This window comes from Apodemus sylvaticus, chromosome 6, assembly GCF_947179515.1.
Source record: "Apodemus sylvaticus chromosome 6, mApoSyl1.1, whole genome shotgun sequence".
Lineage (NCBI taxonomy): Eukaryota > Metazoa > Chordata > Mammalia > Rodentia > Muridae > Apodemus > Apodemus sylvaticus.
Window position 1 is genome coordinate 20,007,684 of NC_067477.1, and position 15,082 is coordinate 20,022,765.

The 15,082-nt window shown below is 53.0% G+C and overlaps 1 protein-coding gene across 5 annotated transcripts in view; it reads left to right on the plus strand.

Moving 5' to 3' along the window:
- Itpk1 (inositol-tetrakisphosphate 1-kinase) overlaps positions 1-15,082 on the plus strand; it is a 135,563-nt gene that overhangs the window by 45,088 nt on the left and 75,393 nt on the right. Inside the window, exon 1 of one of the 5 annotated variants that reach the window (XM_052185202.1) lies at positions 11,432-11,554. The exons of 3 other annotated variants lie outside the window; for them this stretch is intronic. The gene's annotated coding sequence lies outside the window, so the exon portion shown is untranslated. Of the gene's footprint in view, positions 1-11,431; positions 11,555-13,600; positions 13,732-15,082 lie in introns of those variants that run through there. One more of the 5 variants, XM_052185200.1, reaches the window with a different exon arrangement.

The window sequence follows — 15,082 nt, forward strand, 5'->3', positions numbered from 1 at the left end:
TCCTCAGGTCATGATCCTTTTCTCCATCGAGGTCCTTCTGCACTGAACCTAGATGAGATCGATGTACCTGTCAGGCACACGGCACCTACCACAAGAGAGAGCATCAGACCCAGGCTGTGGCGGCGCCTGCCTTCCCTACCGCCTATCCAGTGCCCGTGCAGTGCAGGCCACCCTTTGGTTTCCTCTCTGAAAAGAGGATTGTGTAGTCTCTCTTGGGTCCCATCTTTGATGTGCCTCTCCAGCGTCTCTGACTCTTCGGGAAGCAGGAGTGGGAGATCTCCCCATGGAACCATCCGTCCCTGCCTCGCAGCCTTTCGTCTTGATACTCGTGCTGCAGAATCCTGGGATCTGAACCCTCCGCCTGTGGGTGTGAGAATTCCTTGATCTGGACGGTCTTATGAGGACAGGTTTCCAGAGAATTCAGCCAGCCCCCCACACTTACACGGGATATTTTTGCGCACAGCAAGTATACATGAGACTATGTGTACGTGCACACGGGAGCTTTGGGATCGGGCTGACCTGCAGGTTTGCATCTTGCTTCTGACTTTGACGGGCTCTGTGACCCTGGGCCATCCGCTGTTTCGCTGGTTGACTGGGTTCTGAGGCCCAGGTGGCTTTTGGAAGGACCAGGCATGAAGCTGCAGAGGAGAGGCAGGCCCGTGTGCCCGGTCGAGTGCTCGCTCGAGTGCTCTCGGTGTGGAGGCCCACGAGGCATTCCCTCCCAGGCCCTCTTTTAGCCTCCCATCCTCATGCTCCAAAAATGCCTACACACAGTTTATTTAACTTTTAAGTGGGGCAGATTCTGAAATGGGTTGTTTATTGTCGAAGTTGAAATTTTAATTTCTCATAAATTCCCCCACAAATTGCTGTAGTACATTTATATTTATTGAATCTGTCAGGGTTGTTTGTAATACTGAAGCCTGGACTCCCCGTGTTTGTGGGCCGTTGCCACAGCGACACTGGGGTCTGAGGCTCTGAAGCAGAGGCCTTGCTCTCATATGGTGTAGAACGTTCTGGATTATGCTCTGGGTGGAAAGTGTCGCCGTAGCCAGCCTTGGCTGGAGTGAGTGAGCTATTTAAGACATCGGATAATATTCTAACTCTGCCCCTCTTGTCTGTTCCCCCTTCCCTCGGTGGGCGCTGTGCCTGTCATCTTGGTCTGACCCCCGGGTCCTTGCTGCTGCAGAGTGGTTAGGACCAAGTGTGCTGTCAGTCCACTAGTGAAGAACTCAGGCTCCCTAGGGCCTGGCTGGTGTAACCTAGGGACCTTCTCAGGATGGGCACAGAGAAGTCCACACTGCCTTGCCTAGTGACTCTTTGTCCCACTGTCACCGCGTACTCTGTCTTCTCTGTCAGGAATGGGTTTTGCCTTGAGCCTTTCCACACCCAGTCCAGTCCCAGTGAGTGCTCACCCTGCCCGCCCTGCCTCTTCTCTGCGGGAGCTTTTGGACTAGGTAGCCGCGGAGATACCACTGCTGTGGAACCTTCCTGTTTCCTCAGACCAGGTCAGGCACCGTTCACCAGAGCCCCTAAGGCCTGAGTTCCTCACCAAGCGGAGTCTCCGTCTCTGTCTCCGTTTCTGCCTTCCTCACTGCACCTCCCCTAAGTAGGTGCTATACCAATTTGCTCAGCCACCATCTGGTGGTCAGGAAACCTGAGTTTGGAATTGTCCCAAGAGCCACTGTGATCTGTGTCCCAGGGGCTGCAAGAATGGCCGGGCCCCCTCAGCTTCAACAGAGGCCTCACTGGCAGCTGGGGCCCACTGAGGCATCTATGAGGAGGACTCTTAGAGGAGAAAGGACTTGAGGGACCCTGTAGTAAAGCCCTCTGCTTGTGTGCATGTGCCAGGGCGGGAGTTCCTCTGGCTACCCAGAGCTTCTCGTGCATCTGTCCTGGACACACAGCAAAGAACTCTGTCTTTCTGGAGCACATGGCTTACAGGCAAGAGACTGAACCAGTAATGAATGCACGTGATGTATGGGACTGGGTGGGGGGAGCCCAGCAGGGTAGGGGGCTGACTGGGGTTTGGGAGAGTGACTTGGTCACTCTGACCTTGTGAGTCTGCCTCCGGGGAAAGACTTGCTTATGCCCATCAGAAGAGTGCAGTGGATGCTGGATGCGTCTGTGAGGTGAGCTGTCTACTGCCATAGCTGAGTCTCACAGATGGATCTGACAGAGGCGCTAAGCCAGTGAGTGTACCCAGCCTACCTTCCATGTAGGTGAAGGTGAGGACATACAGATCTGTGCTCTGGAGGTGACAGGCAGTCCAGAGTGGACCACCGTGGGGAGGGGTGCTGCGTGGGAACACAAGGTACCTGCAAATATTTGTGTCTCAGTCTTGGTCCTGGGTGTCCACTTACATACATGCTTTCTCTTTCCCTCCTTCATTTCAAAGACACCCACCACTTCATTTCCTTGTGGTGCCGGGGATTGAACAGAGTTCTGTTCTTATCACATGTGTGTACTTCAGTAAAAGACTTATAGAGAATCAAGACATGGCCATCCTTGGAGACAGAGCGTGATGTCTTCTGTTGTTTGTACTGGCGGGTTATCTGAAACGACGCTTCTCGAACAGTCTTGTTTATACTGGTGTACACGGCTGGCACCCTCAGAACCTGGTGCCTCCTTCCTGAGGCTGCTTGCTGGGAAGACTCAGCCTCAAGGCATCCTTCTTGCTCTCAGCAGACAGGAAGGAAAGTCTTAGTCATGGGGGACAGCCTGTGTTCCAGCCTGGTGCCTGCTTTGGAGCAAATGGACAGTATTACAGGATGAAGAGATCCGTGTGTTTCAGTGACTTCTGTCACTTTGGGGAGGGTACGCTCTGTTTCGTGGTGGGTAATAAACACAATTCCCTCTTGTGGCATCAGTCAGGCCTCCAGCCCAGCATGGTTTGGGCAGGAGCTGAGGCTGTCAGTTAGGTGCTTCATTCCATGCAGTAGATGCTGCCTCTCACCCCTGTCTGGCACGCTGAATACCTAACCTGCGTGCTCTGCGTTATCCTGGGCCTGGTGAGTCCCAGTGAGCTCAGAGGTCATGATGGTTTTTTCTACTTGTTTTCTCTGAAGCCTGATTGTCCTGTCCACACACAATCAGAATTACAACTACTTAGGAGATTGCTTTTACTTCTTCTTCTTCTTTTTTTTTTTTAAAGACAAGATCTCTTGTAGCCCAGGCTACCCTTCAATTTACTTGTTAGCCAAGGATGACCTTGAATTTCAGATTCTCCTCTTTCTGCCTCCCAAGTTTGGGGATTATAGATGTGTACCACCACACCTATTTTACATAGTGTTGGGGACCAAGCGCAGGACTTCATGCATGATTGATAGAGTCTCTATGGAGCTACATCTGCAACCTTTGACTTGGGGATTTTTAAAAAATAGATTAAAACAAAATAGCAGCATTAGAGAGAAGGTAGTACATCGTACAATTGCTATATCCTCTTGCTGCAGACACCACGTTACCAGGATCTTCCTGGAGTAGTGCAGTTACAGTCAGCGGACCTTCTTGGATACATCATTGCCATTCAGAGTCCATGGCTGGTATCAGTGACGCTGTGCCCGTGGGCACGGGCAGACTGTAGCAGCACACACCTGCCATCTTAGTGTCTCACAGAGCATTTCCTTGGTTCGGAGAATACTCTATGCCTGCTTCTCTCCTAGAACATTTAAAGAAGGATTGGGGGAGGGGGTGCACCAGTGGAGTTCTGCCCTGTGGAATGCACCCTGGCATTGTATCCTAAAGTTCCCAGTAGGTTCTGACTAAGCTGAGTGTGGTTCTGAGGACCCAGAACACACATTTCACTGCGCCTGCCCAGGAGAGTGAGGTCTCTGAGTGTGGGTCTCTATCTGCTCCCAGGTTAGGTGTGGCTCGCTCCCTGCATATCTGAGTAGCCCTGCCTCAGGGCAGGTCTGAACAGCAACTGACTGATGGGCTCACACTCTGGCTATTTCCCTCTACATTGCCTCCCAAGTTCCCAGGCCTGCTGTCTAGAAGCTGATGCTCTCCCAGCTTGCATTGCTTTTAGTAGGTGACCAGGCCAGCGGTGGTGTTTCCTGTGTCACCAGTCCTGGGAGACTTGGTTTGGGGGCAGGGTTGTGGCAGGGCATGAGGTGAGGAGAGACTTGGGGTGTACCCCAGCTCACTGAGTCTCTCTCAGACCATCTCTGTGCTTACTAGGGTCTCCTGTCACCCCTGCCTGGACAGACAGAACGTCTAATCTGGATAGGCCTTCCCGAGTAGGGGGTGGAAGCTGGAAATTCCTGGGACCTGGACCTTATAGTGTCCGGGGCCTGGCAGTCCCGTGAGAGCACCAGCCTGTCTGTCCCTCAGCCCAGCCTGTGAGGGAGCCTGGCATCAGTCACAAAAGGCCTTGAATAGAAGCCGAGTCGGCTCCTGGGAGTCCAGCAATAAAATCAATGTAAATATAGCTAACATTTGGGAGTGCTTTATAAAGCACTTGAAAAAAAATCCCTCCTATAAACCCAAATCCAGTCCTACAAGCACTAAGGACAGTGGGTTGTCCTACCTTCTGGCTGTGGACACTGAGGTTCAGAAAGATCCACTTGATCACAGAGCTGGTGAAAGGCAGAACTGGGGTTGGTACCCAGCACTCTCTTGCTTTCTGCCCCCTCCGCTGCCTTTTGGTGGCATCCTCCTGCAGGGATGCAGACTCCTCCCACGTTTGTTCTGGCTACAGAAGGGTGAGGGGGCCTGTGCTCTCCCGCCTGGGATGTGGTAGCATCTCTTGTGACACATTTCTTGAAGTGGGCGGCAGCTCTTGACACTTCTCTGTCCGGAGAGACATGGAAGCGTGTACCTGTGTGGGTGGTGGCAGGGACTGGGGAACTGCTTGACTCTGCAGCCCGGGCCCGCAAGTGGAGGAGTGTGTGGGCCCAAGTGCTCTCTAAATTCATTGATTAGGGGACTGAGAAGGGATAGTATGGTTGTTTTCAGCCTTGACTCTTCTTATTGTGGGTCCTGGAGGAGGCACCCATTCTTGGGGTGTCCTGACCTCTTTCTTTTTTGTCTGTACTCTGGTGTCTCCATGCTGGGTTTTCTGTTAAGAAAGACTCACAGTCAGAAAGTTGGGGGGGGGGTGTCACTGATGTGGAGGTAGGGTCCTGGGGTGAAAGGCTTCTTTCCCTAGGTGTGCAGACTGCTGGGAGCCTACCTGGTGTCATATCCCAGGGGGTGATGTCAGCGGTATGGCCGGTCCCCTGGCAGAGAGATAAACAGACTGCCTCACCATCTTCTGCCAGGCACTTCTGCTATGGGGAGGGGACCAGAATGCCTCGGGTGAAGTTGGAGTCTCCTTCAGCACCTCTGGACACTTTGATCAAAGCATTTTGACTTCTCCCACAGAGGTCCTCCTGAGGGGGCTTCCCCTGGTGTCCTTAATAACTGTCTCTCAGCATTCTTCATTTGAACCCGTCTTTCTCTAGCAGAGCTTAGCCACTGTACCATGGCTTGCCACCTTAAGAAGCTGACAGGCGCCCAGGCAGGCCTCCGAGTGTGCTTGGATGCATTCAGAGGCCGGCAGCCCTGTGCCTGGTCACCCTCCAGTGCTGGCTCAGTCTCTGAGCCTCTCCTGTATTAGAGTTGCTCGCCTGCCTTGGGGCTCCCGGAGAACCCTTTGGAATGTGTGGTGTGTTGCTTAATTAATTGCTATTGTGTGTGGCCTCACAGGCAGTGCCTGCAAGACAGAGGTAGGTACTTCACTGTGCCTGCAGGAGAGGAAGAGCTGCCACCCAGCCACACCCCACCCCCCTCGCAGGGATGTGGTAGAGAGTAGAGCCGCCTCAGAACTCTTGTATGATGTACAGCCTCGAGCCCTGCTTCTGTGTTACGGGCTGGCACAGGCGATAGGACAGTAAACCACTGAGCTTTCTTTAAAGTGCTCTAGCCCACAGCCCAGCCTCCTCTGCAGACTCTCCACCAGCCCTGGCTCGATTCTATTTAAGGCAGGGAGTGTACGTCCTCCAGCCCGCTGCCCTGGCTTTTGCTTTGTCCAGGGAAGCATGCCTCACAGAGACCTTTTGGGACTGGGGGAGGCAGCTGGGAGCTGCCTTCTGGGAAGGGGGTTTAACCACCACTCCCTGCAAGCCTGAGCCCAACCACCCCAGAAACATGCTATTTCTGTTTGCATGTCTGTGCCGAGCCCACCTCAGTATACCACCATCTCCTCTAGACCCAGGCACAGAGCACACCAACTCCGCTGCTCCCTGGCTGCCTCATGCTTCCTGTGTCGGCCTTGCAAGCACTCTCTGCAAGTTTTGTGGGCTCCTGGCACTCACCCCAGTACCTAGCAGAGGACCTGGCACAGAAGAGGCATTGGGAAAGGATTGTTGTGAACTTGTTTACTTTACCCTAGGGCCAACTTAGAAGCTACAGAATATTTTTTTTTCTTTTTTAAAAAGGATATACAGGGGCGAGTAGACTTGTACTCTTTTTTGCTTGCTTGCTTGCTTGCTTGCTTGTTTTTCAGTGTGAATGATTGAACCCAGGACCTTCCTTGCACATGCTAATAAGCAAATGCTCTGAGCTACACCTCAAATCCTTTTGTAAAAATTTGAGGCAAGCTCTCATTAACTTATTCTGTAGCTCAGGCAGGCCTTGAACTCATGACCCTCCTCAGTGTCCTGCACAGCTGGGACTGTGCAAACCTGGAGAGTCCCTTATTCTCTGTAGACTTAGCTTCCCAGCCTGCCTTCGCCCTCACCTTGCACCGCCCCTTTTTGCTTTGGACGACTTTGGCCCGGCTTCGGTTCTTCCTGCAGACAGCCTCCCTTGCACCAAGTAGTCTGTTTTACCTACTTCTGACCAATGAGAGAACAGGAAAAAGAGTACCTACTGTCCTATAAAAAACACAGCTCCTTGGCCGCATCCCCTTCCAGGTACCCTGCTGGGAGTTGTGGCAGTCAGCCATGTTTACCATGATGTGGACCAAAGTCAACCATGGAAAACATGGCAGAATGGAAACTTGCAAAAAAAAAAAAAAAACTGAACAAAACAAAACACTTCAGCTTTTGCTGACATCAAGCTGTTGAAGCACCGGAGATGCCTACCTCCAAAACGTTGTTTTTATGATCGAAGCTGGTTTTGGTCATCATTTAAAATCAAGCACCTCTTAACTCATCATTCTGAGCTTGGAGAAACTGTTTTTTTTTTGTTGTTGTTGTTGTTATAAAAAGATTCCAAGCTGGCCATGGTGATGACACACACCTTTAGCACTCAGGAGGCAGAGGCAGTCAGATCTCTGAGTTCGAGGACAGCCAGGGCTATCGAGAGAAACCCCATCTTGAAAAGCATCATTAGGATAAGGCCTAGCCGTCACTGAAGTAGAACTTTGAAGGGTGGCGTTGCTGGCCGTAGAGAAATTGGCACTTAGGATCTCAGCACTAGTGTGGAAAGTTTAGGTCCCTTGGGGGATGACCGCTGGGTGTCAAGCTCCTTTAGACATGCTTTAGAGGTAGGTTATGCCCACATATGAGACATGTAAAGGCCCTGGAGGGCGTCAGACACACACATCTTGAGCATAGGTGGAAAGGTGAAGGGATCATCAGTTACAGGTCTAGAGACAGAGCAGAGGGGTTTCAGGTCAGTAAAGATGCACACATCATCCCATTGGAAACATCTCTCCGGGCTCTCTAAGAGAGGTATTTTGGGTACGATGGCTGCCAGCACTGTGTTCCCTTGGCTTATCAGTTTCGCTGAGCCAGGACTCAGCCTGAGCGTGGGGCTGCCTGGGTGGTTGGCTCTGATTGATCTGGCAGGTCCTGTAACTTTCAGTTGTGGCTGAAAAGAACTGAGGCTTATTCTCAGCTCCCGAGGCTGGGGGTTGGAAGTCAGTGTGTTGACAGGGCCAGGCTGCCTCCAGAACCTCCTAAAGCAGGTCCTCCTCCTCCTCCTCCTCCTCCTCCTCCTCCTCCTCCTCCTCCTCCTCTTCTTCCTCCTCCTCCTCCTCCTTTTCTTCCTCCTCCTCCTCCTCCTCCTCTTCTTCCTCCTCCTCCTCCTTCCCCTCCCCCCTCCTCCTCCAGTTACAGATTCTGTCCCATGATTTCCTGGCCTGGGGCAGCATAAAACTATAGTCTTTGCCTTCCTGTTATCCCTTGGCCATCTTTTGTGTGTAGGCCTATATAGTCATGGCTTTTTGGGGGAGGAAGAGAGGGAGAAAGGGAGAGGGAGGGGGAGGAGAGGAGCAGAGGGGAGGCCAAGGACAGAGGACAGACTTGAATATGAATATTACCTTCTTTTGAGGGGTGGCCTGTGTAGCTGGTTAATTAGGTAAAAGTCATTGACTAGGGAGCCTCCTGCCCGCCCGCCTCCCCAGAGCTGGGATTATAAGTTCGTGCCACCATCTCTTTTTTTAATTTTCACATGAGTTCTGGGGATCCAACTCAGGTCCTTGTGCCCATGAGGCAAATGCTTTCCCACCGAGCTGTCTCCCAAGCCCTCATCTTTCTTTTTCTGAGGAGACCTAGATTAGCACGACTCTGACCTGACTTAACTCAACTTGATGACATTTGCAAGTTCCTGTTTCCAGTCACATATGCAGCTGCTGGGGGCAAGGACTTCAGATTGCCTGGGAGGGGGACACTATTTAATCCATGTGTCAGTCACTAGTCCATGACAGGTGATGTTCTCACTGGCCAAGCCTGTATCACATATATACCTGGACTTAAATTTATATGCCTTTAAATTGGGGAGAAAGACACTCTGAGAGAATTGCGTGTTTCCAGCAGGCCTCAGCTTCAAGGCCTGTTAGAAGCAGCAGTGGGAGGGGTCACCAGCACAGAGAGAGGGCTTGAGAGATCTTTCTTTCATGGGAGTAGCCCCTGTTCCCATTCTTATGCCCTGCTGTAGTCCCCTCCCCCAATTCCATCCCTTGACTTGGAAAAGGGTGCTTAGATAGGCGACAGATGGAAGGAGAAAGCCCAACAGAGTAGAGGCCTCTTGTGCCACCTCAGCCCCACCCCGCCCTCACTGGCTGAGGCATGGACCGAGGCCAGCCTTGGTGCTGAGTGCATGTGTGTACACGCACACCTTATGAGTGTTCTTCTGAAGAGTGCTGTTGCAGTAGAGCCTGGGTAGGTGATGTCGTCAGAGAGCTGGAAACGGATGGACCCACTGATGTTCTTATTTAGTGACATGTTTTCCATCCACCTCAGAAGGCAGGGAAGATGCCATGAGGCAGGTGCACAGGTCACAGAGATGGTGGGAAGATCCTGGTACCCAGGTTCTCCCTTTCCAGTTGGGCACTCGATTGGTTGGTGGTACATTTGGCTGTTGGGGTCTTCTCCTCCTCCTCCTCCTCCTCCTCCTCCTCCTCCTCTTCTTCTTCTTCCTCTTCCTCTTCCCTCCTCCTCTCCCTCCTCCCTCCTCCCTCCTCCCTCCTTCTTTGTTCTTCCTCTCTCTCAAAGATTGATTGATTGATTGATTGATTGATTGATTATATGTGAGTACACTGTAGCTGTCTTCAGACACCCCAGAAGAGGGCATCAGATCTCATTACAAATGGTTGTGAGCAATCATGTGATTGGTGGGATTTGAACTCACGACCTTTGGAAGAGCAGTTGGGCCTCTTCACCATAAACCATCTCTCCAGCCCTCCTCCTCCTCCTCTTCTTCTTCCTCCTTCTCCTCCTCCTCCTCCTCCTCCACCCCTCTGTGGAAGGTCCAGGCCAGGGCACCAGAGCTCTTGTTAAAGCCTGAGAAATGACCTGGGCTCTGCACCCTTACCACTTCCTGTATGCTGGCCTTATCACCTTTGTTACAAGGACATGGCTCACAATTTCCTTTTATTTAGGACGCATGGGGTGACATGTGGGAGAGGAGGCTGCAACCAGGCCCACCCCATGCAGAACCCGGGGCTACCACTGGGCCCTGAGTTAGAGTTCTTTTGCTATGCCTGTTTCTTCCCTACAAAATAGTAAATGGGACTAGCCCCCAACCTGTCTGTGCAGGGCTTGTGATGCCCTGCAGACTGGTTGTTTATGTGAGCTCAGATCCTGAGCACAGGCTACGAGCGAGCATGTTCATGTCTGAGCTAATGGTTGACCCAGAACCTGAGCTCATAGTACCCTGGGAAGGAAGGGGTTGAGTGCTCTGGACCCCCCAGAGGGAGGCCCGGTGGCCCAGAGCTCTTTGTATGCACAGTGCAGAGCCTGGGGCCAGGTGCCCAGGCTGTGGCCTGGTCTGACCAGAGGAGTGTGCTGCTTTGGGAAGCGGTGAGGCGAGAGTAAGGACTGAGACCCGGAGGGAGCACCGTGTCCTATTTTAGGGCGCTGGGAGCCATGGAAGATTTTTGAGTGGGTGAGAACATTTTTCAGGAGGAAGGGTATTTGGCAGGTCTAACCGAGGTGTGCTGGCTTTTTGGCTCAAGATGGAGACTAGATTCTGAAGTTAGTTCTGAAACAGCAAAAAGCATCGGAACTAGAGGGTATAGGTCCTACAATTAGTCCTCTGACCCAGTTCGCTGACCACATGCAGGCAGAGACCCTGGTGTTTTTGTGGTTTGAGCGGTATGGTGCCTACTGTCTGCTTTTCTGTGTCCTGTTCTAGTCATGGGTGGCAGAGCCTCGTGGGAGAGTCGTAGGGAACTCAGGCCTCCTCGTCCTCAGCAGAGCCCTTTGGGGGCCTCAAGGGAGCTGAATTAAAAGGCTTCACTGACTTGGCCCTGTGGCTTCCTGGCTGGCCACCTGGCCCAGCACTCAGTGGGACTACGTGAGGCTGAGCATTAACACCTGCAAAGCCTTGAGGTCTGACCAGAGAGGGACCTGGCCCCTGTTTACCCTTGGGTGGAGGGTCTGTGCTACCTGTGCATGACTAGCGAGGCCATGATGCCTGGCAGGCTACTGCTGGACTTGGAATGTGAGCTGCCGGACATCCAGCTTAGGCAGAGGTTCTAGGCGTGGGCTGTGAAGTGAGGTAGATCTCACCAGGGCGGGTCTTTGGATGCTCCTGCCCTGGCCTAATGGGGGTGGATCTGGGGTCGGACTCTGGGTCCCAGGGTCAGCGAGTCAACTGCTGCAGCTTCATGCGTAGCGGGCTCTCTTCTGGCTGGACTGAGGTCAGAGGCCACACCCCTCTCCTACTCTGCCGAGCTGGTGTTTCTTGGGCAGCTCCTCCCTCCTCTTCCTCCTTCCTTTTTCCTCCAGGATCTGTGGCCCCCAGGTACTTCTGGGTCCTGCGTTTGCAGGGCCCTATGACTCCAGCCCCAGCATTTGTCTGTCTGTTGGCTGTCAGTCCTTCTGCAGTCACTCAGCTTTGCTGGCCAGGGTTGTGAGTTGAGTTTTAATGCTGGCTTTCTCCCTTATGTAAAGTAATGCTGGCCTTACTTAGTCACTGTCCCCTTCCTCTCGGCTGGGCCTCAGCTTCCCCTTTCTGTGCAGAAGGGGTTGGACTCTATCACAGACTGGCGACTCAGATGGAGCCAGCCCTTTGCCCTACCAAACGTTTTTTACACTTTTCTTTAAATTCATCGTCAGCATGTAAACCAGTTGCTCTGTTCTTGCGCTGGCCAGCCTCATGGCCGTGTCTGCCGGGGCCATTTCAGGTTGGTGTTCTCCTGACTTCTGAGGCTTCCCTGAAGCCTCTGGCTCCGACTTCCCGAGTGACGAGACCACAGAAGAGAGACGTGAGGGGCTGATTGCTCCCCAGAGCGCCTGTAGCTGAGGAGCCGGGCTAGACAGAGGCGGCTTTTCTTCATTTGGCCCTACTTGGGTGTGGGCAGGAGAGTATGGGTTAGCAGACTCGGTGGCCAGAAGTACCTAACGAACAAAGCTGCAACCAGGATGGCAGCAAGGTGCATGTCGGGGTCACTGAGAGAAAGAACGACCAAGCAGTGCAGGGGGAACTTTGAGCTTGCTCCCTGCGGGGCTCAGTCATGGCACCAGCCCTCTGCTGTGGGGTCAAGAGAGGCTGAGGCTCAGGGTGGCCCCCTGGAACTTCTGCACCCCTCTGTGGCTTGGACCCCACTTCAGCAGCCCTGCGACCCGTGGGTCATTGGTCACAGCTGGCAAATTTCCATTGAGCCCCAGGTGGGATTTACCACCTTAGTTGAGGCCACCCAGGTGTGGGCACACGGTCCATGTGTGGGCACACCCTTCTGGTACCCTTTGTTCATCTGGGAGGGGGGCATTTTGCACCCAGATATCATTGCCTGTGTGCCAGCTGTGCATGGATTTCCTATTGGAAGAGGAAGCTCGAACCCTTTTTTCCGTGCACACCCGATTTGCAACCTTGAACCTCACTGTGTGATGCACTGAGCTCCTGTGTCACGCCTTTGTGCTCTTACGTCACCTGCGGCCCACTCGGCCATCCCAGGTCAATATTTAAGCTGCCGCCAAGACACTTCAAAGGTTTTCCTCAAAGTGTAGGCTTTGGTGGGAAGCTAGCCATGGCTGCATGAGAGTTTGCACTTGAAGTCAGATCTGAGAGAGGACTGAAGTTCTGTTCCTCCCAGGGGAAAGGAGACCCTGCAGTGCCCCACCCGCTCCTGCCTCTGCTCCCTGACCAACCCAGATCTCCCGCAAACTGCAGAGCTTGGCAGCCCGGGTAGGAGATGGAGGCTTCACGGGTCTGAGTTTGGATCTTTGCCTCAGTGCTGTCAGGGCCCAGCTCATCTTGTTTCTTGCCTAGCCTTGTCTCACGTCCTGTCCAGGGAGTGTTTTATTAACTCTTTCAAAATGGTGAGACTGCACACTCCATCTTTTTAGCAAACGGATGTGTGGCAAGGGTACCTCAGGGGACCTGAAAATGAGCATCCCTTTGGTATCAGGGAGGCTTGGGAGGAGGAAGACCTGTGAACAGAAAGTGACTGGCTGATGGCTGGGAGGAGCGGAGTAGAGAAGGGTGTTCGGTTTTTGTTGCCTGTGTTTGAAGCTTGGGTTGCTACTGTGAGATCCAGGACGCGTATTTGCATTCTTAGAAGGTCTAATCCTTAACTGGGGAAATGACTAACTAGCCCTATTGCATTGGGTGTTATGAAGAGAGAGAAATATTTTTGGTTTTGGTTTTGGTTTTTTGAGACAGGGTTTTACTGGTGAGGCCCTGGCTGTCCTAGAACTCGCTCTGCAGACCAGGTTGGCCTCAAACTCAGAGATTCGCCGGCCTCCGCCTTCTAAATGCTGGGATTAAAGGTGTGTGCTACCATGCCCAGAGCATGAGAGGAACAGATATTAGATGAGTGAGGGTTCAGCGTAGTACTTCAGGACTGTGTGGGTGGGTGACACCGTTGTTGTAGCATTCAGTGCCACCGGGGACACACATGCAGTGACATGACAGTCTTGCTCCCCCTTCCCCCCCAGCTTAAGGCTAGAGGACATTGGAAAGGACTGTAGTAGAGGTGCACTGTATTTTGGGGGTTCCTAGCGTCTGACCCCTCTCAGTTTTCACTCAACAGTTCTCTTCTCTATTCTAGATTTCCCCCTTGTCCCCTTCTAGCCTTAGAGGCCAGACACATAGGACTTTGTTTTCTGCTGTCTCTTCAGGACACCCGTCATGGTGTCTCTACAGCACAGGAAACTTGAAGGTGAAGAACGGTGGATACTGGTTGGATTTGGGCAGGGCGATGGCCTCACTGACTGCTGCTGGGAATAATTTTACGTACCGTTGGGCCCCTGGCGTCTGTGGCAGGGCCTGGTTTCTGAGCAGGCCTCTTTGGCTTCCTGCTTTGTTTCTGAGCTGCACAGTAGCATTCAAGCGAGGCCCTTTGTTACTCAGGCCAGCCTGGTGAGTTCTGTTGCTTATATCCTAGGTGCTGAACTCCTAGGGTTTTAGAATAACACTTGCTATGCATGGGGATGCCTCCAAACCCTCAGGGAGGAGCATGGAAGGGTTTTGGGAGGAGGAAATGCTTGAAGGGGGATTTCGGAGAGGCCGGACCCTGTCCAGTGTGGTGAGAGTGCACGGCATCCACACGAGCGGAGGACTGCTCCTTTCACGGGCTTCATTTGGTCACTGAGGTCGTGGAGCACGGTCAGACCCCCTCACATCCCAGCTGGCTAGTTGTAGCCTGGCCCTGGCCCAGTAGCTTCTTTGAATCTCTTTCCTCACAGTGAATGCCAATGACACTGGGGAGCCCAGGCTCTGAGTCAGGCCTGCTGGGACTGCTGGCCCTGCATGCCTACATAGATTGGGATAAGAGGCAGGGGTTGGGGTGCCTGTCTCATCTGACCTACAGTACAGTCTGCGTAGTGGGCCTCAGCTGCCTCTCAAACAGGTGAGGATGGGCAGCTTTGGGGAGTTGGTAACTCTCTCTTCCCAGGCCAGCTAGTCAGCCAGCAGCCATCCCCAGGGCTGCTTTTAGTTTTCCTGCCTCCCAAGCCTGGCTGGTTCCCACCACTTCGTAGGCCTGACCCGAGGGTGACGGTCACAGAGAGTGCGCGTGGCGCTGATCCAGGGTAGGCACAGAGCCACTTCCTGCTGAGGGAGTGCCAAGCAGCTTCCGGCTTCCCAGAGAGCAGGGGGGCATTTAAATGGCCCTCAGAGAGGCAGGATGCAGCAAGCAGGGGAGAACAGCAGCACACTGAAGCTGTAGAGGCAGGAGTGTGGGTGGTGTGGGTGCTGGCATTTGGGGGAACTTGGTGACTTTGGTAACTGTGAGATGGCTGGGCAGGAATGGTAGAGAAGCTGTGTCCTCAGATTAACCTAGAACTCGCTCTGTAGACCTGATGGGCAAATAGCTGTTTCTCTTTCCTGTCGGGTCCTGCCTTGGCCTTTGTACCTCCAGAGAGCTGTGGGCCCTCAGACCCTACTTGACAGGGAAAAGCAAGCTTTGCTTCATGAAACCAGTCTGAGCCCAGCTGGGCCCCGTGTCCCTTCACATGTGTCCTCTAAGTCTCCAGTTTTCTGTCTGTGAAGTGGGTATGAATCCTGTGTGATATTTTTCTCTGGGTAATGAAGATAGCAGTTTTTAAAACTAAGGCAGTTTAAGAAGTCGACATTGCTGGGATTCATAGATATACCTATGGTCTGAGTGGGAGGAACAGCCCAACCTCTTCCAGACCCTCTTCCTCTGGTGACAAGAGGAGACAATGTGGTGAGGTAGGGTTGGGGGATGACCCTCCTGGACACAACCACG